Source organism: Elgaria multicarinata, chromosome 1 (genome assembly GCF_023053635.1).
Source record: "Elgaria multicarinata webbii isolate HBS135686 ecotype San Diego chromosome 1, rElgMul1.1.pri, whole genome shotgun sequence".
NCBI lineage: Eukaryota > Metazoa > Chordata > Lepidosauria > Squamata > Anguidae > Elgaria > Elgaria multicarinata.
Window position 1 is genome coordinate 218,513,957 of NC_086171.1, and position 23,384 is coordinate 218,537,340.

Sequence of the window (23,384 nt, forward strand, 5' to 3'; positions counted from 1 at the left end):
ACAAAGGTGTACAAAATTATGCATGGTGTGGAGAATGTGGACAGGGAGACATTTCTCTCCCTCTCTCAAAATACTAGAACCCAAAGGGGTCATCCCATGAAGCTGATTGGTGGGAGATCCAGGACAGATAAAAGGAAGGACTTCTTCACACAGCATATAGTCAAATTATGGAACTCACTACCACAAGATGTAGTGACAGCCACCAATAGGATCAATTCCTGGAGGTGAAGGCTATCAAGGGCTACTAGCCCTGATGGTTGTGTGCTATCTCCAGCATCCAAGGCAGTAAGCCTGTGTGCCCCAGTTGCTGGGGAACATGGGTGGGAGGGTGCTGTTGTACCGTGTTCTGCTTGTTCATCCCAGGCTGATGGATGGTTGGCCACTGTGTGAACAGAGTGCTGGACTAGATGGACCCTTGGTCTGATCCAGCACGGCACTTCTTTTGTTCTTAAGACAATGCCCCTCAGGGGACTGACTGAGACTGGCTATACATAGAATCATAGAATCATAGAATAGCAGAGTTGGAAGGGGCCTACAAGGCCATCGAGTCCAACCCCCTGCTCAATGCAAGAATCCACCCTAAAGCATCCCTGACAGATGATTGTCCAGCAGCCTCTTGAAGGCTTCCAGTGTGGGAGAGCCCACAACCTCCCTAGGTCACTGGTTCCAGTGTCATACTGCTCTAACAGTCAGGAAGTTTTTCCTGATGTCCAGCTGGAATCTGGCTTCCTTTAACTTGAGCCCGTTATTCCATGTCCTGCACTCTGGGAGGATTGAAAAGAGATCCTGGCCCTCCTCTGTGTGACAACCTTTTAAGTCTCCCCTCAACCTTCTCTTCTCCAGGCTAAACATGCCCAGTTCTTTCAGTCTCTCTTCATAGGGTTTTGTTTCCAGAGCCCTGATCATGCAGCCCAGAAGGCGAACAGGCATGACAAGGAAGTCTCTGAGGCCCACCCCACCCCTGGACGGAGCCCGGCATCCAGAGAAGCTGATGATCATCACAGGAGCAGAGAGCCTGTCCCAGCTCCATATCCAGGCTGCATATCCCTGCTTTGGCTCTTCGCCAGAAAGACTCTGCTGAGGCAGGACAGGTGCTGTGCCTAGGAATGCAGAGATGCTCTGACTGCTGGAATACGCAGATCTGCTGCGGTCCTTCTTGCCCGAGGGAAGCCTTCTTTTGAAAACGTGTCTCTCAGCCAAAGCATTGTTTTTGTATTGCAGAGAAGCCTGGACGCTGCCCTTTCTATCCTGCGGTCGAGAAACCACCTTGTGAAAAGCGCTGTGCAAGTGATTCCAAGTGCCCAGGTCCAAAGAAGTGCTGTCCAGTCATGTGCTCGATGAAATGCGTAAATCCAGGTAAGATGCTAAGACCCAGGGGAAAGGGTACTGGAGGGCTCTGGTGGGTGGGGTTTGAGGTAGGGTGACCATATGGAAAAGAGGACTGGGCTCCTGTATCTTTAACAGTTGTATAGAAAAGGGGATTGCAACTGGCATAATTTGAACACTGCAGCACCTGGTGAAATTCCCATTATTATTATTATTATTAATAATAATAATAATTATTATTATCTTTCTTGCTCAAGGCGGTTTTTCTAGACAAACATGACGGACTTTGCCAAGTCATGCTGTCTTTTACAGATTCAGGAATTTCCTGAAATAAGCATGTTTTAAGTATGATTGCTTTCTGGATGTTGGGGTGAATGTATTTTGGTAGACCCAGTTTCTTTTTTTATATATATATAATTTTTATTTGTTTTCTACACTATATAAACATACATAAAACATTACAATAACAATAATAACAAAAGAAAAACATCAAACAACTGCTACATACATATTGAATAAATGTTGAGTACATATATGTTGAATAACTATTACCTATACATTATCATACTACAACATAATCATTCTTAACATAAAAGTGCACCCCCCACCTCGGGATCATTCCTGAGTCCAAAATCTAATCGTTTCCTCTGCTGGCGGTTTCCCACTTCCCTTAGTAAACACAAATATTAGGAACTGTTTCCAGATTCCTTCAAACTCAGGTAGACCCAGTTTCTGAAGGTTTTCTGTATAGGTTTTTTTTTTTTTTGATGTGATGCCAGTGACTGATGTGACTAATGAAATAGTTGTGACCTTTTCCTGTTGCCATACTTCTTTGACTTCCATGGCCAGTGGTGTATATTTTTCTCTCTTTTCCACTTCCTTTTCTACAACATTTTTGTCATTCGGTATTGTTGCGTCAATGAAATATGCCACGTTTGATATTTATTTTTTTTCTGTCTGTATATGATACTTGTCTGTTGTTAGGTGTATTGACATTCTCCCTGTCTCCATGATTCTTGTCGGAAAGTTTTGGATCGGAGGATGTATTTTGTATATTTCTAGTACTTTTTTCAGCCAACTATGTGGGACGGAGTCAAAAGACTTTTTATAGTCTATATAGCAAGTGTGGAGGTTTCTTTTCTGTTTTTCTGTTTGCTTCATGATGACACTGTCTATTATTAACTGTTCTTGCATCCTCTGCTGTTCTTTTTTTACATCCTTTTTGTTCTTATTTATTTAATTTATTTATTACATTTTTATACTGCCCAATAGCCAAAGCTCTCTGGGCGGTTCACAAAAATTAAAACCATAAAGAGCATAAAAACAAGCAACAATCTAAAACACAAATGCAATATACTCTCCTATATACTCTCCTGTGAGTATATTATGTTGGGTGAGATGTGCTTCAATGATCTGTGTGGTTGTGGCAGTTATAATTTTGTAGAGTGTTGGAAGGCATGTTATGGGTCTGCAGTTAGCTGGGTTTGGGTGTCTGGGTTTTTTGGTTTAATGTAGGTTTTGCCTTTGGTAAGGAATAGCGGCAATAGGTGTGGGTGTTCTATGACTGCGTTGATCTGCTGAGTGAGGTATTCGTGTGTTGATGTAAGCTGGTTGTACCAGAAGTTTTGAATTTGGTCCAGGCCGGCTGCTTTCCAGTTGTGTGTCCTTTGCATTGTTTCCTTCAGGGTTACTGTATACTCTGCTGTGGTTGTTGTCTTTGTCTTTCTTCTTGTTGTCTTATCCAGCTTGTACTTCCTTTGTGTTGTACTGGTTCTGACCAGATATTTTTTCCAGAATGTGGTTATTTCTAGGGCTGTGTTCCCTTTGCACTGTGTTCCCTTTGAAGTGCTAATATTGTCCTGAGATGCACTTTCACTATCTCCTTCTAAAGGATATTGTGGTTGAGGTTTGATTTTAAAAATTCTCTAAAGATCAGGGCATGATCCCATTTCCTTCAAAGTGGCCATGCCTAAGGTCCTATGTGGAAGCTATCATGGTGCCCAGTTACATATGTGTATCTTGAAAAATGACAGCGATAAATGCAATTTTGTAAATGGGGGATGGAAGCTTTAAAAATCAAGGGATGATTTGATTTGCTTCAAAACTGGCATGGCTAAGGATCCATTTAGAAGTTATCATGGTGCCCAGTTACATGTGTGTATCTTGAAAAACAAAAAAAAATTATAGGCATTTTTCTTTTCCAATGTAAGTTTATGGTGGAAATCCGGACCTCCGGATTTCCTCTGTGCTAAAGAAAGCACAGCTTTTCTTCTTTAGTTGGGGTGTAATGTTGTTTTCTTTTTTCTTGCTTATTCTTTAGTATAATAATTTCTTATTTCTTTTAAAGAGAGAGTTTGGGGCTTTTCTTTCATTTGATTCTTTGTATCTTCTAAGCATGGTGGTCTGGACTGCAAGTTTTTCTTTCAGTGTGTCAGCTGGACAACCCTCTGTCAGGGATGCTTTCGGGTGGATTCCTGCATTGAGCAGGGGGTTGGACTCGAGGGCCTTGTAGGCCCCTGTCAACTCCGCTATTCTATGATTCTGTGATTCTATGAATAGCTAATATTTCGGTTTCTTTATTGTTTGCTGTGATGTCTTGGGTATTTTTGGGGATATTTTTCGAGTGATTTCCATTTATGTATTGAGTCATTCTTTCTACATCCTTTTGTAGCTTTTCCATTTTATTTTCAATTCTGATTTACCATTTTGGTTTGGTTTCTAATCTTCTGTGTGTGTTGTTGTTTGTGGGGAGTTCCTGTTCGTTACAGGTGAGGACTGCTGTGGCCGCTGCATAGATAACTGTGTGGATTTCTTCTAGGTAGCTATCGTTATTAATGTATGCCATGAGTTTCCTATTCATTATGTTCATGAGTTTCTGCATGTCCATGTTAAACTTTACTCTAGCTTGTAGGTTTCTTTTCATCGGGTTGGTTTCTCTCCATTTTGTTAGATTTGTCTCAATGTCTTCCATCAGTTGCTGCTCTATGTTCATGTTTGTTGTGTTGTTGTGTGTTTCGGGTTGAGGCGTTCTCTGGGGATCCTCTGGTGGAGTTGTTGCGTTAAGGGTTGCAGTTTCTTCTATGGATGTTCGTGTGCTTGTTTATTTATTTATTTATTTTATTACATTTATATACTGCCCCATAGCCGAAGCTCTCTGGACAGTTTACAACAATTAAAAATAGTAAACATTAAAAGTATACAAAATTTAAAAACCATCAAAAACATAAAAAACAGTAGGGATGTGCTCCGCTCCGATTAGGAGCGTAGAAGCAGTAGCGGATTGGCCTGCTCCGCCTTACCCAGAGGCGGAGTAGGAGCGGACCGTGGGCCCCCTAGAAGCAAGGCGAAGAGAAGCGACCATTTTTCAGAGCTCCGAGTTCAGGCGGAGCGCTCCGGTCGCCATCTTGAAAACATTTCGCCATAGGATTGCATTGCGGCAAATAATCGCGCATAACTACGTTGTTTTTGAAGCTATTGCTCTGGAAATTCTTGTGCTCAGAGAGTCGTGGATGGGGGTCATTTTGAGACCACTCTCACCTCTCTGCGTTGTCCGTGTCGCGTGCTATATTTTTTTGAAAATCGGGTCAACCGCGCGGCTCAAACTGCGTTTCGGCTTTTCGCCCATAGGATTGCATTGAGGGAAAGAATCGGGGATAACTGGGGGGGGTTTAAGCTATCGTTCTGAAAATTCTTGTGCACAGAGAGTCGTGGATGGGGGTCATTTTGAGACTACTCTCAACTTTCTGCGTGCTGTGGTTCACGTGCAATGTTTTTGTGAAAATCGGGTCAACCGCACGGCTCAAACTGCGTTTTCGGCTTTTCGCCCATAGGATTGCATTGAGGGAAAGAATCGGGGATAACTGGGGGGGGGGTTTAAGCTATCATTCTGAAAATTCTTGTGCACAGAGAGTCGTGGATGGGGGTCATTTTGAGACCACTCTCAACTTTCTGCATCGTACGGGTCGCGGGCTAGAAGTTTTTAAAAAATCGGCGGGAAAAATACCTTTTTCAAAGGGCTGAGGGGCAGAGTCAGCTCCCGGTCATGATGATCCCAAAGTTGGAGGAGGGCATAGGCAAAACAGGTAACTTGGGATTCTGGGAAACTTCTCTTTCTTCATCTGAACGGGCTTTTCCCCGTGTTTTTTAACACAGTAGCCCCACCAAATGCACAAACACAACCTGAAATCATATACTAAGCCAAGAATAAGAGATAGAAACACAGCACTGCTCCCCACCCTAACCTTGGGGAACAACTGAATCGATGTGGTGCAAGGGGATGAGCTCCCCTAGGGCATCTCATCGTGGACGTGCCCCCACTCTCTCCTGCACTGGAAGGCCATTAGAGCCTTCCAAAGAGAGTAAAACGGTGGAGCAATGCCTATCATGAGTTGAAGTGAATGGTCACTTTTCAGTGGTGGAGCAATGCCTGTTCTGAGTCGAAGTGAGCGTTTTACTTCTTCTCAGAGCTGTGGCTGTCAGTGTCTTGAACTGGCAGCTACTTCCCCCTCCCCCGGGCACGTCCCCCTATTGCTGGTAAAAGACAGATATAGCCTTTTAAAAAAAGTTCTTCTTGTTGTTTATTGAGCAACACTGCTGCTTTTAATTCCACCCCTCCTTTGTTTATTGATTGATTTATTCCATTTTATATGCATTACTGGCTTATCCTTGGCTCACTTCCTTATGCCCCCAGAAATGCCAGCTGCATGCCTGCCTGCCTTCCCTCCCTCCTCCCCTGCCCACCTCGCAGGGATGTTGTGTGTGGGGTGCCCGATTTTCAAAAATTCGCCAAAAATCAGGGGATGATGGGATTGCTTTGAAACTTGGCATGCGTGTGTATATCCCCATGAGGTGTCATGGTGCCAAACATGAGGTTTCTAACTTGAACAGAAAAAAAGTTGTATAATTTTTTAGCTTTCAATGCAAGCCTATGGGGGGGGGAAACGGAGCTCCGGATCCGGATCCGGAGCTCCGGGCGGAGCGGAGCGGAAGTGGGCGGAGCGGGGGCGGGGCGGAGCGGCCCGATCCGGAAAATGGCGGATCTGCAAGTGAAGCGGAGCGGGGGGTCCGTGCACACCCCTAAAAAACAGTATAAAAACAACAGTATCCATTTAAAAACAACAATTCTGAGGTCCATTAAAAATAAACTTAACGTTGTTCAATGCTGTTAAAATGCCTGGGAGAAGAGAAAAGTCTTGACCTGGCACCGAAAAGATAACAACGTTGGCGCCAGGTGAGCCTCATCGGGGAGATCATTCCACAGTCGGGGGGCCACCACTGAAAAGGCCCTCTCCCTTGTTGCCATCCTCCGAGCTTCCCTCAGAGTAGGCACTCGGAGGAGGACCTTAGATGTTGAGTGCAGTGTACGGGTAGGTTCATGTCAGGAGAGGCGTTCCATCAGGTATTGTGGTCCCAAGCCATGTAGGGCTTTATAGGTTAAAACCAGCACCTTGAATTGGGCTTGGAAACATAGGCAGCCAATGCAAGCGGGCCAGAATCGGTGTTATATGCTCAAACCTCCCTGTTCCAGCTATCAATCTGGCCGCCACATTTTGCACAAGCTGCAGCTTCCGGACTGTTTTCAAAGGCTGCCCCATGTAGAGGGCATTGCAGTAATCTAATTTGGAAGTTAGCAAAGTATGGACAACTGAAGCTAGGTTATCTCTGTCCAGATAGGGGCGTAGCTGGGCCACCAACCGAAGTTGGTAGAAAGCACTCCGTGCCACCGAGGCCACCTGAGCCTCAAGTGACAAAGATGGTTCTAGGAGAACCCCCAAGCTACGAACCTGCTCCTTCAGGGGGAGTGCAACCCCATCCAGAACCGGTTGAATGCCCCCCATCCGATCAGAAGAACCATCCACCAGCAGCATCTCAGTCTTGTCTGGATTGAGTTTCAGTTTATTAGCCCTCATCCAGTCCATTGTCGCAGCCAAGCACCGGTTCAGCACATCCACAGCCACACCTGATGAGGATGAAAAGGAGCAGTAGAGCTGCGTGTCGTCAGCGTACTGATGACAGCGCACTCCAAAACTCCGGATGACCGCACCCAGCGGTTTCATGTACATGTTAAACAGCGTGGGGGACCAGACCGACCCCTGCGGAACCCCATACTGGAGAGTCCACGGGGCCGAGCAATGTCCCCCAAGCACCACCTTCTGGAGCCGACCCGCCAAGTAGGAGCAGAACCACTGCAATGCAGTGCCCCCCACTCCCAACTCAGCCAGACGTTCCAGAAGGATACCATGGTCGATGGTATCGAAAGCCGCTGCACTACATAGAAACCGGAGAACCAGGCCATAGCTACTGGTGGAGACCATGGATTGCATGCGGAAGGTCCCAGTTCCATCCCCAGCCTTGCTGGGTAGTACTGGGGAAGACTGCTGCCTGGAATCCTGGGCAGCCTCTGCTCATCAGTGAGCTGCCTATACCTTGAAAAGAGATCTACAAATGTTTGAAATGAATGAATGAAATTGTAGCTCATAGAAGCCAGCAAGCCAAAGAGTTTAGGTCTAATGAAGTTCCTGGAACTGTATTTTTCATCATTATTTTAGCCACCAGGCCAGCTTCACAGCTGAGCCACCCTATTCTGAACTAACGGACATTCCCAAGACACTTTCAAAGGTCGCCCCACTTGTAGAATGCCTTGCGATACTCCCAGCGGACGGTTCCTGAGCTTGGAACACTGTCGCCAGGCTGTCTCTACCCAGGTAGAGTTGCAGTTGGTGTATCAGCTGAGCCTGATAAAATGTGTTCGAAGCCTCTGGTGCCTCAAATGACAGTGCTGGATCTGTGAGCGCTTCCAAGCTACCAACCTGATTCTTCAGGCGACGTGCAGCCCCATCCAAAACTGGATGAACCCTGTTTAGCTGGGTGAACTGATGATCAGTCCCTCCATCTTGTCTGGATTGAGTCTTAGTTTATTGGCCCTTGTAGTCCTTTGCTCTGCCTGAGCACTCGGAAGTTCATCCAAACCTCCAGGGCTCTGAGCGACTGTCTTCCCTGGTGTCTTTGGTTCTCTTTTCTGTGTTTGACTAACACACTTTTCTTTTCCCAACAGATCTATCATAGTGATGCGGAGCCTGAAATCCCCAAAGCATGAACCGTCTTCAGTTTGGAGATCTAAACCGGGACCCAACATGTGAAGGCCACCTCCACACATAACACATGGGCCGGATCCAGCACAACTCCCTCTCCACAATAAAGTTATCCACACTTTATCTGTATACTTGTGTATATTGTGTCTAGTTCTTGAGGCTTGTTTGCTTGTGTCTTTCCAAAATAGCGTTGGAGGGGAGAGCATGGGTGAAAGTGTCTTCCTATGCAGACTGTGGACATTCTCAAATATCCTCTGTGGCAAAGGAAAGCTAGATTCCAGCTGGACATCAGGAGAAACTTCCTGACTGTTAGAGCAGTACGACAATGGAACCAGTGACCTAGGGAGGTGGTGGGCTCTCCCACACTAGAGGCCTTCAAGAGGCAGCTGGACAACCCTCTGTCAGGGATGCTTTAGGGTGGATTCCTGCATTGAACAAGGGGTTGGACTCGATGGCCTTGTAGGCCCCTTCCAACTCTACTATTCTACGTTTGTATGATTCTATGTGGCCAAGCTGATAAAAGCTGTTCCATGCCACCGAGCCCACCTGTATCTCTAGTGGCAATGCTGGATCCAAAAACACCTACAAACTAGGAACCTGATTCTTTAGGGGGGAATGGAACCTTCTCCAGAACACCTTGAACATCACTCAGCTGGGCAGACAAACCACTAAGGAACAGGACCTCCATCTTGCCTGGACTGAGTGTCAGTGTATTGGCCCTCATCCAGTCCACTGCTGCACCCAGGTTCAGAACACACACTGCCTCACCTGGGTTTGATGATAAGGAGAGATACATCTGAGTGTCATGTGCATATTGGTAACACTTCAGCCTATATCTCTGGATTACCTCACTTATTGCTTTCATGTAGATGCTAAACAGCATGGGTGATAAAATAGAGCCCTATGGCACCCCATGACATAACTTCCCCCAGCACCACCTTCTGGAATTGGCCATCCAAGTAGGAGCAGAACCTCTGCAATGCAGTACCTCCAACTCCCAGACCAGACAACCTATCCAGAACAATGCCATGGTCAGCGGTATAGAAAGCCAGTGAAGTCCAAGAGAATCAATAGGGTTGCCCTCCTCTTGTCCCTTTCTCAACAAAGGTCATCCCACAGAGCGACCAAGGCAGTTTCCATTCCATAACCAGGCCTGAAGTCTGATTGAAAAGTATCTAGATAATCATAGAATAGCAGAGTTGGAAGGTGCCTATAAGGCCATCAAGTCCAACCCCCTGCTCGATGCAGGAATCCACCCTGAAGCGTCCCTGACAGAGGGTTGTCCAGCTGCCTCTGGAAGGCCTCTACTGTGTGGGAAAGCCCACAACCTCCCTAGGGAACTGATTCCATTGTTGTACTGCTCTAACAGTCAGGAAGTTTTTCCTGATGTCCATTTTATTCTAGAGTGCTCAGAGTTGGACAGCAACTGCCTGCTCAAGCACCTTGCCCAGGAATGGCATATTAACAAGGGGATACATGCACAGCACTTCCTTTAGCTAGTGAGCAAAAAGGACTTATATAAAACTCTAAAATGGAGTCAGTCAGTTCATAGATTACAAATCACATGGACAGATAAAGCAAATGTAACAAAAGGCAAAATGGAGAACAGAGAGATCAATGGACCAAGTTCAAACGGTGGAGAAATGTGCTCTAGAATGCACTAGGTGACTCAACCAAGGTCTGCAGAGATGACTAGACCATGGGCATTCCTGAAACACGAGTGTACTAAAAATTCATTTAAAATACATGATTTTCACTTAGGAATATTGTGCTAATAAATCTGAAGCAAGCAGCTGGTGGGCTTTGGGCTGCAAAAAAGAAATGAAATGAAAGGGCCAATCTCACAAGTACCTCTTTAAACTATGCCAAACACAGAGACCTTTGCCAACAGATGGCTGCAATCCTTCGCTGTTTTTAAATCGATATTGTTTTTATGTTTTTGATGGGTTTTTAAAAATTATATGTGTTTTTAATGTTCATTGTTTTTAACTTTTGTAAACTTTGTGAACCGCCCAGAGAGCTTTGGCTAATGGGCGGTATAAAAATGTAATAAATAAATAAACTACCCAGAGAGCTTCAGCTATGGGGCGGTATATAAATGTAATAAAATAAATGAATAAATAAATAATTAGCTGACATTCTAGAACGGAATGCACCTTTTTTCTGAGTGAATGGATCTTGCTGTAGGAATTTGAACCGTGGGTCTTTATGGAGATTATGGTGCTACATTAAGTGCCTAGGGGGAGCGGGGGTGGGGCACATTCTCAAAGTGCCGAGAAGAATTTCTAATTAAGCCCCAGGTGTTTTGGAATGATGATCCCTTCTTTGGGGGCTTCCACTCATCTTTCTACATTTATGCTTCAATCACTCCGAACAGAGGATGGGTGATTAAGGCTTGTCTGGATCATTATTGCATGTTTCGATGCATTCAATGTTGTGGAGAGACCTGGAGGAGGCTCGGGGCAAACAGAAAACAGCTGGGGCAGGTCTTCATGAAGGGCAGCCTTCCTCAACCTGGGGCGCTCCAGATGTGTTGGACTACAACTCCCAGAATGCCCCTGCTGGGGCATTCTGGGAGATGTAGTCCAACACATCTGGAGCACCCCAGGTTGAGGAAGGCTGATGAAGGGTTTGCCCCAGGGTGGCTTTGCAGTAAAGGCACATCATCTACATGACGCAGCCGCCATTGCGAAGCCATCTGGGGGCAAACCCTGGAAACTCCGCTCCGAAAGAGTCAGGCACTTCCCCTGATTTTCGGCAGCGGAGCCCATGGCAACCCCTGATTGATCGCCAAAGGCTGGACAGGGAAGGGGGTGGCCCCACACCTCTGTCAAAGTAAAAACAACAACAACCCAGGGCGGCAGGAGAGCAATGGGACCATTCCTCCACCCCTTTTTAAAAAATGATCTGTATCTGCGCAGCTGAGCAGATACAGATAATAAAAAGAAAAAGAAATGGGGAGGGGAGGGGAGGAATGGGCCGCCAGAGGGAGGAGAGGTGAGCAGATACGAGACGGAGGGTGCTGCAATCAATTCGATGGTAGGTGGCAGCAACTGGAACTGGGGTGTGCTGCAATAAGGAGCTCCACCAACAGGTGGCAGCAACTGGAACTGAGGTGCGCTGCAATGAGGAGCTTCACCAACAGGTGGCAGCAACTGGAACTGGAACTTGAGCAGCTCCAAGCCAAGGAGCTCCAAGCAGCTACCAGCCCCACTGGACTAGTGTACCACCAAGCCTCCCTTCCTAATAGTGATTTCAGCAAAAGTGAGATTCAGCTAAGGAGTTTTACAGCAAAGCTGTACAGCAATTCCCTGTGGAGGCATTCAGCGTGGAGTTAACTCAGTCCTTCAGTCTTCTCTCCCAACTTCTCCCAAGAACAAGTTACTCTCCAACAGGCAACAGAGTCAGCTCTGCTCAACTCTTTGTCCCTTTAGCCAGGAACAGCTTCCAGGTCAGGTCAGGTCAGGTCAGCTCTTCTCTCTACAGCAGTGGGGACTGTTGCTCCCAATCCTGGCCCCCTCAGTCATCTCTTCCTGCTCAGAGACCTGGCCCCTCCTCTCCAAGGGTCTTTTAGACTGAGGGCAAGCCAGCACCCAGTCTTCACCTACAGTGTGGGTGGCTGACAGGGATGGAAACGCAAGGGCGCCAACCATCCCTTTTGTCCTTTAACTTATCATAGAATCCTAGAATAGCAGAGTTGGAAGGGGCCTACAAGGCCATCGAGTCCAACCCCCTGCTCAATGCAGGGATCCACCCTAAAGCATCCCCGACAGATGCTTGTCCAGCTGCCTCTTGAATGCCTCTAGTGTGGGAGAGCCCACAACCTCCCTAGGTAACTGATTCCACCGTCACACTGCTCTAACAGTCAGGAAGTTTTTCCTGATGTCCAGCCGGAATCTGGCTTCCTTTAACTTGAGCCCGTTATTCCATGTCCTGCACTCTGGGAGGATCGAGAAGAGATCCTGGCCCTCCTCTGTGTGACAACCTTTTAAGTATTTGAAGAGTGCTATCATGTCTCCCCTCAATCTTCTCTTCTCCAGGCTAAACATGCCCAGTTCTTTCAGTTTCTCTTCATAGGGCTTTGTTTCTAGACCTCTGATCATCCTGGTTGCCCTCTTCTGAACACGCTCCAGCTTGTCTGCGTCCTTCTTGAATTGTGGAGCCTAGAACTGGACGGAATACTCTAGATGAGGCCTAACCAGGGCCGAATAGAGAGGAACCAGGACCACACGTGATTTGGAAGCTATACTTCTATTAATGCAGCCCAAAAAAGCATTTGCCTTTCTTGCAGCCATATCACACTGTTGGCTCCTATTCAGCTTGTGATCTACAACAATTCCAAGATCCTTCTCGTTTGTAGTATTGCTGAGCCAAGTGTCCCCCATCTTGTAACTGTGCATTTGGTTTCTATTCCCTAAATGTAGAACTTGGCATTTATCCCTATTAAATTTCATTCTGTTGTTTTCAGCCCAGCACTCCAACCTATCAAGATCACTTTGAAGTTTGTTTCTATAATATGCACAACTCTATCCCACATGCAAATGCGCTCCTTCATGCTAGGGCATGTTTTCCCTGCTCCCCCCACCAGGTGGCGTAGACTCATTTCTCTACCACTGTACATTCTCCTCCAGCCAAAGATTTGATGTCTCCGCAAATGATGATACACAAACTCCTTTAGAATGAGCATTCAAATTACTACAGATCTGTAACAAAATTTCGCGGTGGTGGGGGTGTATATAGATTTATAACGTGTTACCCCAAATTCATCATATGCCAATTTTCTCACAGGTCTTATTTCTCTACTAGACCTTCTGCTATAACAGGCAGCTGTACCTTCCTCGCTAGCAGAAGCTTGAGTCAGTTCAGGGGACTGGCTTTCTAGGGACATTTCATGGTCTGCCTCTGGAGTCTCGACATCAGCCTCTTCCATGGGAGTAGTTAGAGATCCCGGGGCTATCTGTGGTGCAACGGGATCCTATCATCTTGGCTTAGGGGAGTTGGAGGGTCTTCTGTGCCCATAGCTGTGCCTGAAGTTCCTGGGGAATCTAGAGGTGGCACTAGGGGTGTGAAGGGCTCAGCTTCAGCATTTAGGGCACTGGATGCTTCTGGACTCTGGGCTGAGAACCCCAGCTCTCTCTCTCCTCCATCTCTGAGTCACTTTCTTCTTCTGCATGCTGTGGAATGCTTGATGGCTCAGGTCTCTTCACCTTTGACGGTGGTGGAGGTGCATCTCTCCTCCCTTGTTCCCCAGGTCCAACTGATGTGGTGTCAGGAATGCCTACTAAGTGTCCAGTGGGGAGTAGGTGGTTTCTGTGGAGGGTTTTTAGGGGTCCAATGCTGTTCTCTGGTTTTACCCTATATACAGGAAGAGTTCCCAGCTTTTCTTCTATGATACCGGGCTGTGCTTTCCACCAGTCAGCCAATTTATGTTTCCCAGGGACTCCCAGATTCCGAAGCAGTACCAGCTGGTCTCCAGGTAGCAGTTGCTGTGCCCCTACTCTTGCATCATAATGATGACGGTTCCGATTTGTATTTCTTCGGGCGGAAGCAGTGGCCAGCTGATAGGCTTGTTGGAGTTGTTGCTTCATCTTCTCTATATATTGGAGATGGGTTCCCAGATCATCATTGTCTCCAGAGACCCCAAAACACAAGTCTATGGGCAATCTGGGCTCCTTCCCAAACATCAAGAAGTATGGAGTGAAACCTATAGAGTCAGGGCCAGTGCCAGACTATATGGCGCCCTAGGCAGGCGCGTTCTGAAACCTCCCCCCCCCCCCCCGTGTGCACGTGCACCTGCCTGCTCACTCCCGGCTTTGAAGCCAGGACGCTGGGGTTGTGGGGGCGGGGCGGAGGCTTTGAAGCGGTGTGCCCGGAAGTGGCTTCCTGGTGCGCCGTTCTGAAGCCTCTGCCTCCAACCCCAGCACTGGCGTCAAAGCCAGGAGCAGCCTCCGGCCGGGCGCTGACTTGAAGCCAGGACGCTGGGGTTGGGGGGGGCGGCGGCTTTGGAACAGCGCGCCTGGAAGCCGCTCTAGGAGATCAGCTTCCGGGTGTGCCGTTTGGCGCCCTCGTTTGCTTGGCGCTCTAGCCGCCGCCTGAGTTGCCTCTATGGTAGCGCCAGCCCTGTATAGAGTCATTCCATGTAGCATTATAGGCATGTACTAAGAATGCAATGTGCTGACTCCATTAGGCCTCTGGCACAGTTTCTTCCTCAGATGACTCTTCCATTCTTCAGGGATGGGTAAGTCACCAAAGTCAATGCGTTCTGGGTCCATCACAGATCCCGATTGTGGGTACCTGCTAGTTTCCACCACTGTTGATTCAAAAAGATCAGCCATCTTTTGGTTTGGCCTCACTGAAATGTCATGGGTTGTCACATTTGCAACTCTAGGAGAATCACCTTTGGGCACCTCAATAAGTCCTGCCAACACCATCAACCCATCAGGCAGCCCCAGATCCTGCGGTTGATCTGGAAGGATGGATCTTCTTGCAACAGGTGGGGTGGATGCACACACCCAAAACTGCTTTTCAGTTCCTGCTGGGATGGTGGCAGGGTGTTTCCCCTCATACTACAGAGTCCCCAAGGGCTGTTCATGGTCCACACCACTCTGAGTGATGTGTCGATAAGCTGCAGCGTACAGTGAATGTATTTTCAGGGTGTCCAAGAATTTATCCCCAGCTTTCTTTGGCAATAGCTAGCCAGCACCTTAAACAGATGGGAGTTAGTTCCAATAATCACAGGTGGGGTGGCAAACCCTTTTGGATCTATGCGAATTAGGGCCATGGTGTATAATACCTCTCTGACCCCCCACAACTTCCTCAGGAAACTCAAGCTGAATGATGATGTAGCCTAGATAGGGGTAGTTTGACTCACTGAGACCCCATAAGTCCAGTCCAGTCAGGGGTTGGATCTGCAAGTGGGGTGTTACCTTCTCATAAGTAGGGTGGATGCATTAGGGTGGATTCCTGCACTGAGCAGGGGGTTGTTCGATGGCCTGAAAGGCCCCTTCCAACTCTACTATTCTATGATTCTAAGACAGTGTCAAGCCTCAAAGCCTCGCTCTGGAGTCACAGCAGAGGCGCGGTGGAATGCAAATTGTGATTGGTCGCCTTCCCCCAGGAAGAGGCCGGGGGCGACTCCGGCCTCCAGATGGCTGCCCAGAAACCCCACAATCCCTCCTCGGCGGTAGGATTACCCGATGCCACCCTGAAGGAGGGAAAGCGCGCAGTTTTCGAGGAACGCAGCACCAACCCAGTGCCGTGAAGATTCCCCCGTCAAACAAGTGCAAACTATACGAGCTGGACAATCACCCATGAACATGTTTACGAAGCAGCAGCAAAAACGCCTTACATGAGTTAATATCCAACTTGCAATTATCATCCATGTACATACTAATTTAATTTTTGTGAACCTCCCAGAGAGCTCTGGCTATTGGGCAGTCAGAAAATGCAATAAATAAATAAATACTAACTAGAGCCTTTGCATTTTTCAAAGGCCTTGCATCATCATTTAAATATCATGTGGGCAGACGCATTCAGTGAATTAGGTCATGAAGGTGAACTTCTGTGTCTTTGAAAGCCGTTCCGTAAGTGCTGAGAGATAAGAATCCATACAGGTATTGGCCATTATGATTTTAGATGCGATTTCATTCCACAGGAGTTCGTAATGGTCCTCCTCGTGCGCAGTCTTTCAAACGCCTCTGCAAAACACTGACTTGGAGCACAGCCAAGTGTGCCCCAAACCTCTGATCATCCCACCAAGTTGGAATAAAATCTGCTTGCTGGTGGGCAGCGGGGGAGCGGGGGGTGGGGGAACAGCCTTCTGCTGAGTCCTGGAGTCTGAGGCCAAATCATGCCTCATGCATACAAATGACACCTGCTGAAACTCCCTTTTCTATGCAACTGTTAAAGACACAGGAGCCTTGTCCTCCTTTCCATATGGTCACCCCAATGATGGTGGAACCTTTTCATTTTTGCAACTCATCTTAAATAAAGGGACACTCCCATGCCCCTTTATTTAACCAATTAAGGTTGCAGGCTAAGCCCCCACCCCTCCCCTCCCCACAAAGTCCATACCAGGATCTGCTTCTGTGAAACTGCTGCAAAATTAAGATTCGGGAAGCAGGCCGGGGTGGGTGGGAATGCTAAGGGTCACCACTAGGGAGACTGGCCACTGGGGCTGGACTGCAGGAGAGACATCCTGAGCGGAGGGATCCTGCAGAACAACGTGGAAACAGGACTAAGTCCGGAGGGAGAGGCCCAAGGAAGGGGGGGGAGTCTGTTTTGCAGTGGCACTGCAGGCTGGCAATGATCCAGGCATGGCAAGCACTGCCCCCCCCCCAAGCCCCACGGCCTGGCTTGGCCTTCCCCTGGCTCTGGAGCGCTGACAGCCTCTCCTTCTTTTGCAGTAAAACCTGGCGAGTGCCCCAAGTTCAAAATCCCCCCTGGGCTGCCGTGCAACCTGGAATGCTGGCAGGACGGTGACTGCCTGGGGACCCAGAGATGCTGCCCAAAGGGGTGCAGCCAAGTCTGTTTCGCCGCAGGTAAGAACGGGCAGGTGGACATTCTGCACATGGCCAGGTGCTTCGCCTCCATGCCACTGCATCCTCCCCCGCTCCTCCTCACATCCAGTTGTTCCTGCAGCTGCACCTAGAGGCCACCGTGGCCATGCAGGAATGGACAGTGAGCCATCTGAGGCGTTCTCAAGAGGTCCGGTTGTTAAGAAATGAGCCTTTCCCCCAAACATTCTTGTCTCATGGGAGAAAGTACAAAACCAAAACCCGGCTCCTGGCCGGTACAGACCTCACTGAACCCCTCCAGCTCCTTGGTCTTCCAAGGACGGCCCAGGCCCTGCACCGTGGCCCACGCTCTCCACAAACCATGCCTTCCTTGCACTGGAAGTGTCACGGCCTTTTCTCTGTGTGTGTGTCCATTGCCAGGCCTTTGGTTCCTGGCCGTCCTTGGTTTTGGCTTTGGGGCTTTTTATATGCCTCAAAGGAAGGTGGGGAAGCTCTGGGGCAGAGCATCTGCCTCCTGACATGTAGAAAGGCCCAAACCCAGTCGACGTCAGCAGTTCAAAGGCTCTCAGGTAGCAGGTGAAGAGGAAGACCCTCCTCTGCCCGGGACCCTGAAGAGCTGCTGCCAGCCCAGGTAGACAGTGGTGGGCGAGGTGGATCTCTTCGTCTGACCTGATCTAAGGCAGCCTCCTTGGCTACGATGCCCACAGCATAGCTGCCACCACAGCGGTGCTGCCGTGCATGGACCACGGGAGCGGGACATTTCCGGAAGGGCCGGCACGGGCTGGAGGTTTGGGGGTCTCAGGCCCCATGCATCCATACAGCCAACCCCCTCCCTAATCCTTCCCAGATGCCTGTCATCGGGCAGTTTTCTCTGGCCAGGTGTCAGCACCAGGAGCCGCCGCAGCAAATGTGCAGCCCGCGCGAGGCATGGCTCCCCCTCTTCTCGCTAACTCCACTGCCTTCTGCCCTTCACCAGGTTTGGCATCTCCCCCCGATTCTCAGGCCTAGGCTCCCTAAGAGCAGCGAATCTGGAGGAGTCGGATCGAAGGATGCAACTTCACCACCTGCCAACGTCGGATCTCCCGCGCTGACTGGGCTGGGGCGCCCCCCACCCCCGGGCCGGCTCTCAGGCACAAGCTGTCCCCCACCCACTTGGCGCCCTGCTCCAGGACCACATCTGCCTTGACCACAACTTCCGGTAGCCCTACGCAGCCCCCTTGCGAGCCACAGTCATTGTCCAGAATCGCTGCTTCCCGAAGTAAACCTGGGTTGGAAACTCTGCTCTCGGCCTCTTTGCCTTTCACTTGCCCGCTCTTCCTCTCTAGAAGGAGTTCAGGGAGTGTCTTGCTCAGGGCCACCTGGTGGGATGGATAGCTGGCATGGGGATTGGAGCCTGAGGTTTCCCACTTCCAAACCCGTCAACGCTCTTGCCGTTGTGTCTGCATCTCAGACCGTTCTGACATGATGAGGCTTTGGCACCTGGCTGGCCCGTAGCCCTGTGTCTGAAAGCCAGCCCTCCCCGAGGGGGAAGAGAACATGAAAAAGGATGGCTTTGACTGGGTCCAGATGTCACGGTAACCCATGATAGGTTAATTAAGCCAGGATGGGTTAATTAACCTATCATGGGTTATTGTGACATCCAGTGGGAGTTTTTTTTAACTCAGGATGGCTTATTTGGCCAAAATAATTCAGTCTAATAACCCATGGTCTGCAGAGTGGCTTATTCAACCCATCATGGGTTATCCTGTGGCGGTCCCTGTGGGTTATTTTGGCTGGCTACAAAGCTATGCGGCAAGAGTGGTCAAAAGAGCTGCCACTCTGCTCTTCGCTGGCTTACTGCTTAGGAGCAGGGCCAAGCCAGCAGCATAGAGGAGGCAGGCCCAGAGGCTTGGTTCTGATCCTGCAAACCCCCAAGTTGTTATAGGCAGTTCCCCCTTTTTGGTGCACCTCAGATTTTCACAACTTTCATAGTTAGCGCTGGGCTTTCGTAGTGCATCCAGTGCTTCCTTAGTAGCTCCGAGGTTAGAGGCTACGAGGTTTGGTCCTGATCCTGCAAACACCCACGATTGTCTAGGCATCTCCCCTATTGGAAGAACCTATTAAGGCTGATCAGTTATACCAACCCACAGCCCATGTTTATAAATATTTGTAATTGATAACTAGGGTACACAGGGTCTGAAGCCGGAACAGAATAGGGTGCTGGGTTGTCCCACTTTGCGTCCCTCAGTGGAACGCTGCTTTCGTGTGGATATCTGAAGTGCCCGTAGATCTTGGGCTACGCCTTATTCAGCAGAAACTCCTGTTCTGTGTCTATCAGATGTCACAACATCTGTTTTATGAGGGTTTGTCTAAATCAGTTAATTGTTGGAAGTGTAACACAGCTAATGCTTCTTTTAATCATATGTTTTGGCAATGCCCAAGCGTTGCCTCTTTGGGGGAGGAGGTTATTATACAGATAAATCTTGTACTGGAACACTCATTAATGTTTACATGTCCTCTTAAATTATCTGCCTGCCTTCCTGGAAGTTAATGCACAGTCAGCACAAATGGAATCTCTGTGCCTTTTTGACAGCTAATAGGCTGATGCTGCAACGCTGGAAGGATAAATAATCACCTCCTAGAATGCAATGGGTTGAGGACCTAACAATGCCTTCAACATTTCAACAGGTGGTATATAGATGTCACTTTGGTCTGCTTATATGGAATTCTTAGAAGGCCATATTTCACACACACACAGAGTTCTTATGCGTGCAATAGAAATGATATATTTAAATTTATGTAGCCACTTTTTTTCCTTTTCCTCTTTATTTCATTGAAATTTCACAATAAAAAACTAATTTTAAAGAAAATCTCAAAAATAATGGGGGGCAAACACGTCCCCTCCTCCCTCTCGAGAATAACCACCCGCCCCAAGCTTACATCTGTTATTCTCTCTTACTTCGTATCATGATAGCATTTAATTATAAGTCGCTTTGCGAACCAATTTTGGCTAAGAAATTAATTATAAAGGTAACTTATCAACAGAATACTTTCCCCAGGCACAAACTCCCCTTGAAGAGCAGCCAACTGGGAGACGTCTTCCAGGAATACAGTTGCTGGACTCCGGGAAAAGCTTTAAACCGCCCCGACTTCTCTGCTTTTCGCATTTTAAAACTCACACAGCCGGGCAGCTTTATATCTCTAAGCACGCCATTTGTGTTCTGACGACACTCTCGCACCCCCTGGAAGCAGCAACTTAGAACTGTGTGGAGCAACGGCAGCGCTGCAGACCTGGAAAGGTGCTTTATGGCGTTGCCTGGATCTGCTCTGAACAACCGGAGGTGAATGGTGGGATCAGGGCTGGGGGGCTGGCCTAGCCTGGGGAAACAAGGGGCATTCGCTGCCGAGGGCAGAGAAAGGGGTGAAGGCGCCCGCCTGAAAAGTGGTCAGGCCAGGATCCTCTCCCTCCTCCTCCTCCTCCTCTCTGTGAAATGACCAAGGCCACAGCTAGACCTAAGGTTTATCCTGGGATCATCCAGGGTTCGCCCCTGCCTGGGCACTGGATCCCCCGTGTGTCACCTAGATGAACAGGTTTGACCCCTGGATGATCCAGGGATAAACCTTAGGTCTAGCTATGGCCCAAATCTCAGCCTCACCCAACCATACCCTGCAAACGGTGCTGTGATCTGGGTGAAGACATGGAGGCAGTTCTGCATCTAAGGAGGTCTGGGCCCTAGAAAATCACCTGCGAGCCACAGGTAAGTATCTACACATGTGTGTGTGTGTGAACATGAAGTATTCAAGAGGCCAGGGGCCCACGAACTCCCCCGCCCTCGTTCCTTCTATATCAAGCTGCAAAGCACCGCCTCCTTCCCAATAGCCCCGCCCCCAGCAATTCCACCTGCCCAAGCTGAGTGCAGAAAGGGAACCCACCCACCACTGGGAGAGCTCCCACAAAGTGAAGCCAGGGGGCGGCGAGGGACTGGAGGAGTTGCTGCACGTTCCTTCATCGTGTCGCCCCCCATCCTGCCAAGCCTCCAGCTTGTCCCCCATGTGGAGACTACAAACCCCAGCATTCAAAACAGAGGATATTGTTCACTGTTCCAGGATCTGTTTAGATCCTGTTAGAGATGGGACGGTATAAAAATGCTGTAAACAAAAACAAAGAGCTGTCTGTTTGGAGTAGCACCTTTGGGGCTAGATTCAGCCTGCCACCTCCTGTACCTATTAATCATTGTTTTTATTTTATATATTCCTTTATTTATTTAGTACATTTCTAATCCAACCAATAACTAATGTTCTCTGGGTGGATTTTAACCAGTTAAAAATTAAAATTGTCATTTTAAAACAGTTCAAAATATAAAATTCAGTACAAACATTAATAAATGAAATATAATGTAAAACAATAAACAATAAAATATAATGTAAAACAATATTTTGAACTGTTTTAAAATTGTCATTTTAAAACAGTTCAAAATATAAAATTCAGTACAAACATTAATAAATGAAATATAATGTAAAACAATAAACAGCAAAGGAATTCCACAATAAGCTGGAACTAGGGTCTCTGCAATGCCTGCTTCTGTCAATTGGTATATAGCAGCATCAGCAATATTTTATTTCAGTTATTACATTGCCACACCACTTAACAGCCCAAAAGCTCTCTTGGCCAGTGGTCTTCAAATGGTGGTTCACGAGATCAGTCCAGTGAGGTTGGGGCACAGTTGTTGCCACCATTTGGGGCATGGAGAAAACTGTGAACGTGGGTCCCATGTTGCAGGTTGGGAGTCCGAGGTGGGTCTAGCGTCTGGACCAGTTGAAGACCACTGCTCTAGGCAGTTCACAAAGATTATAGACCTGGTTTTAATAGAATCATAGAATAGCAGAGTTGGAAGGGGCCTACAAGGCCATCTAGTCCAACCCCCTGCTCAGTGCAGGAATCCACCCTAAAGCATCCCTGACAGATGGTTGTCCAGCTGCCTCTTGAAGGCCTCTAGTGTGGGAGAGCCCACAACCTCACCAGGCAACTGATTCCATTGTCGTACTGCTCTAACAGTCAGGAAGTTTTTCCTAATGTCCAGCCGGAATCTGGCTTCCTGTATCTTGAGCCCGTTATTCCGTGTCCTGCACTCTGGGAGGATCGAGAAGAGATCCTGGCCCTCCTCTGTGTGACAACCTTTTAAGTATTTGAAGAGTGCTCTCATGTCTCCCCTGAATCTTCTCTTCTCCAGACTATTGAAATTCAAAACTATTTGAATTAATTTTATGTATTTTATGTTGTTTTTAATTGTGTTGTACCCCACCTGATCCAGAGGGAGAGGTGGGTAACAAATAATTTATTATTATTATTATTATTATTATTATTATTAAAAATACAATTTGGTATATAACATAAACAATTTCAATCAATCAATTGTCATATTACGGTCGCAGACCAGCAAAATCAATTTATTTATTTATTTATTTATGTATGTATGTATGTATTACATTTCTATACCACCCAATAGCTGGACCTCTCTGGGCGGTTCACAAAAATATGCAAAGGACAGATAAAAAGTGACATAAAAACAGAATACAGCTTGTTGAAGTTCCTTCTCTCCGGAGGATTGCAACGTTATTTTTCTAATTTGCATCGAGGACATAAGAAACTTAGAGCAATATGTGTCCTCCCATATTACCTTTCAGTAAGGGGAGACGCATCCCTTAAACAACTCAATACCAAAGTTGTGGGGTTACATCCAGGAAAGGCTGTTAATAATGGAAACAATTTAAATACGAACTTGTAAATAGACGAGACGCACATAGAATTTTAAATAAGAAATCCCAAGACCTGAATTAAAAGCCTTATCACATGTTGCCAAATGCCTGAGAGTAGAGGACGGTCTTAACCTGGCACCAAAAAGCAACCATGTTCATGCTGGATCCTTAATCGGGGCTGGGGGCACCACGAAAAAGCCCCTGTGGGGGACCCCACGGCGCTTCTCCCCCCAGTCCGCGCGCGCGCGGGGCGAGCTGTTGCAGCCCCAGGGAGGAGGGCAGCTCCTCCGGGCCAGCCAGGAGCGAGCCTGCCGCAGAGACGGCGCTCGGCCGCCCGCTCCCGTGTGGCGCCGCCGGGACTACAATTTCCAGAATCCCCATCTCACGCCAGCCCGAGAACATCTCCACTTCGCCCTCTAGCGGCCCAAAGGAGAAAGGGCGGCCGCCGAGTCAGAGCTGCGCGGGGGGCGTAACACGCCTAACAGGCCGCGCGCCCCCGGCTTCCCTGTTTCGATGTTTGCACCCTCAACACTGGCGAACAGATAACGCGGCCTCAGCTGCAGGGAAACGCTGCGACCTTTCCGTTTTTAGCAACCAATTAAAGAAGGTGGAGCTGATTTGTTTGATGTCAAACCGACGTGGAGGTGACATTTGGCGGTGGAAAAAGGGATGGGCAGCTCGCGGGGGTGGGAGAGGATTTAGCCTCCGGCCCATT

The 23,384-nt window shown here is 48.1% G+C and overlaps 1 long non-coding RNA gene across 1 annotated transcript; it reads left to right on the forward strand.

Annotated features, from left to right (window-relative positions):
* The first annotated feature begins 1,226 nt into the window (after window positions 1-1,226).
* LOC134413328 (uncharacterized) lies at window positions 1,227-8,538 on the forward strand. The gene is made up of 2 exons (XR_010026464.1): window positions 1,227-1,356; window positions 8,381-8,538. It is a non-coding gene; the product is annotated as an uncharacterized LOC134413328 (long non-coding RNA).
* The last annotated feature ends 14,846 nt before the right edge of the window (window positions 8,539-23,384 follow it).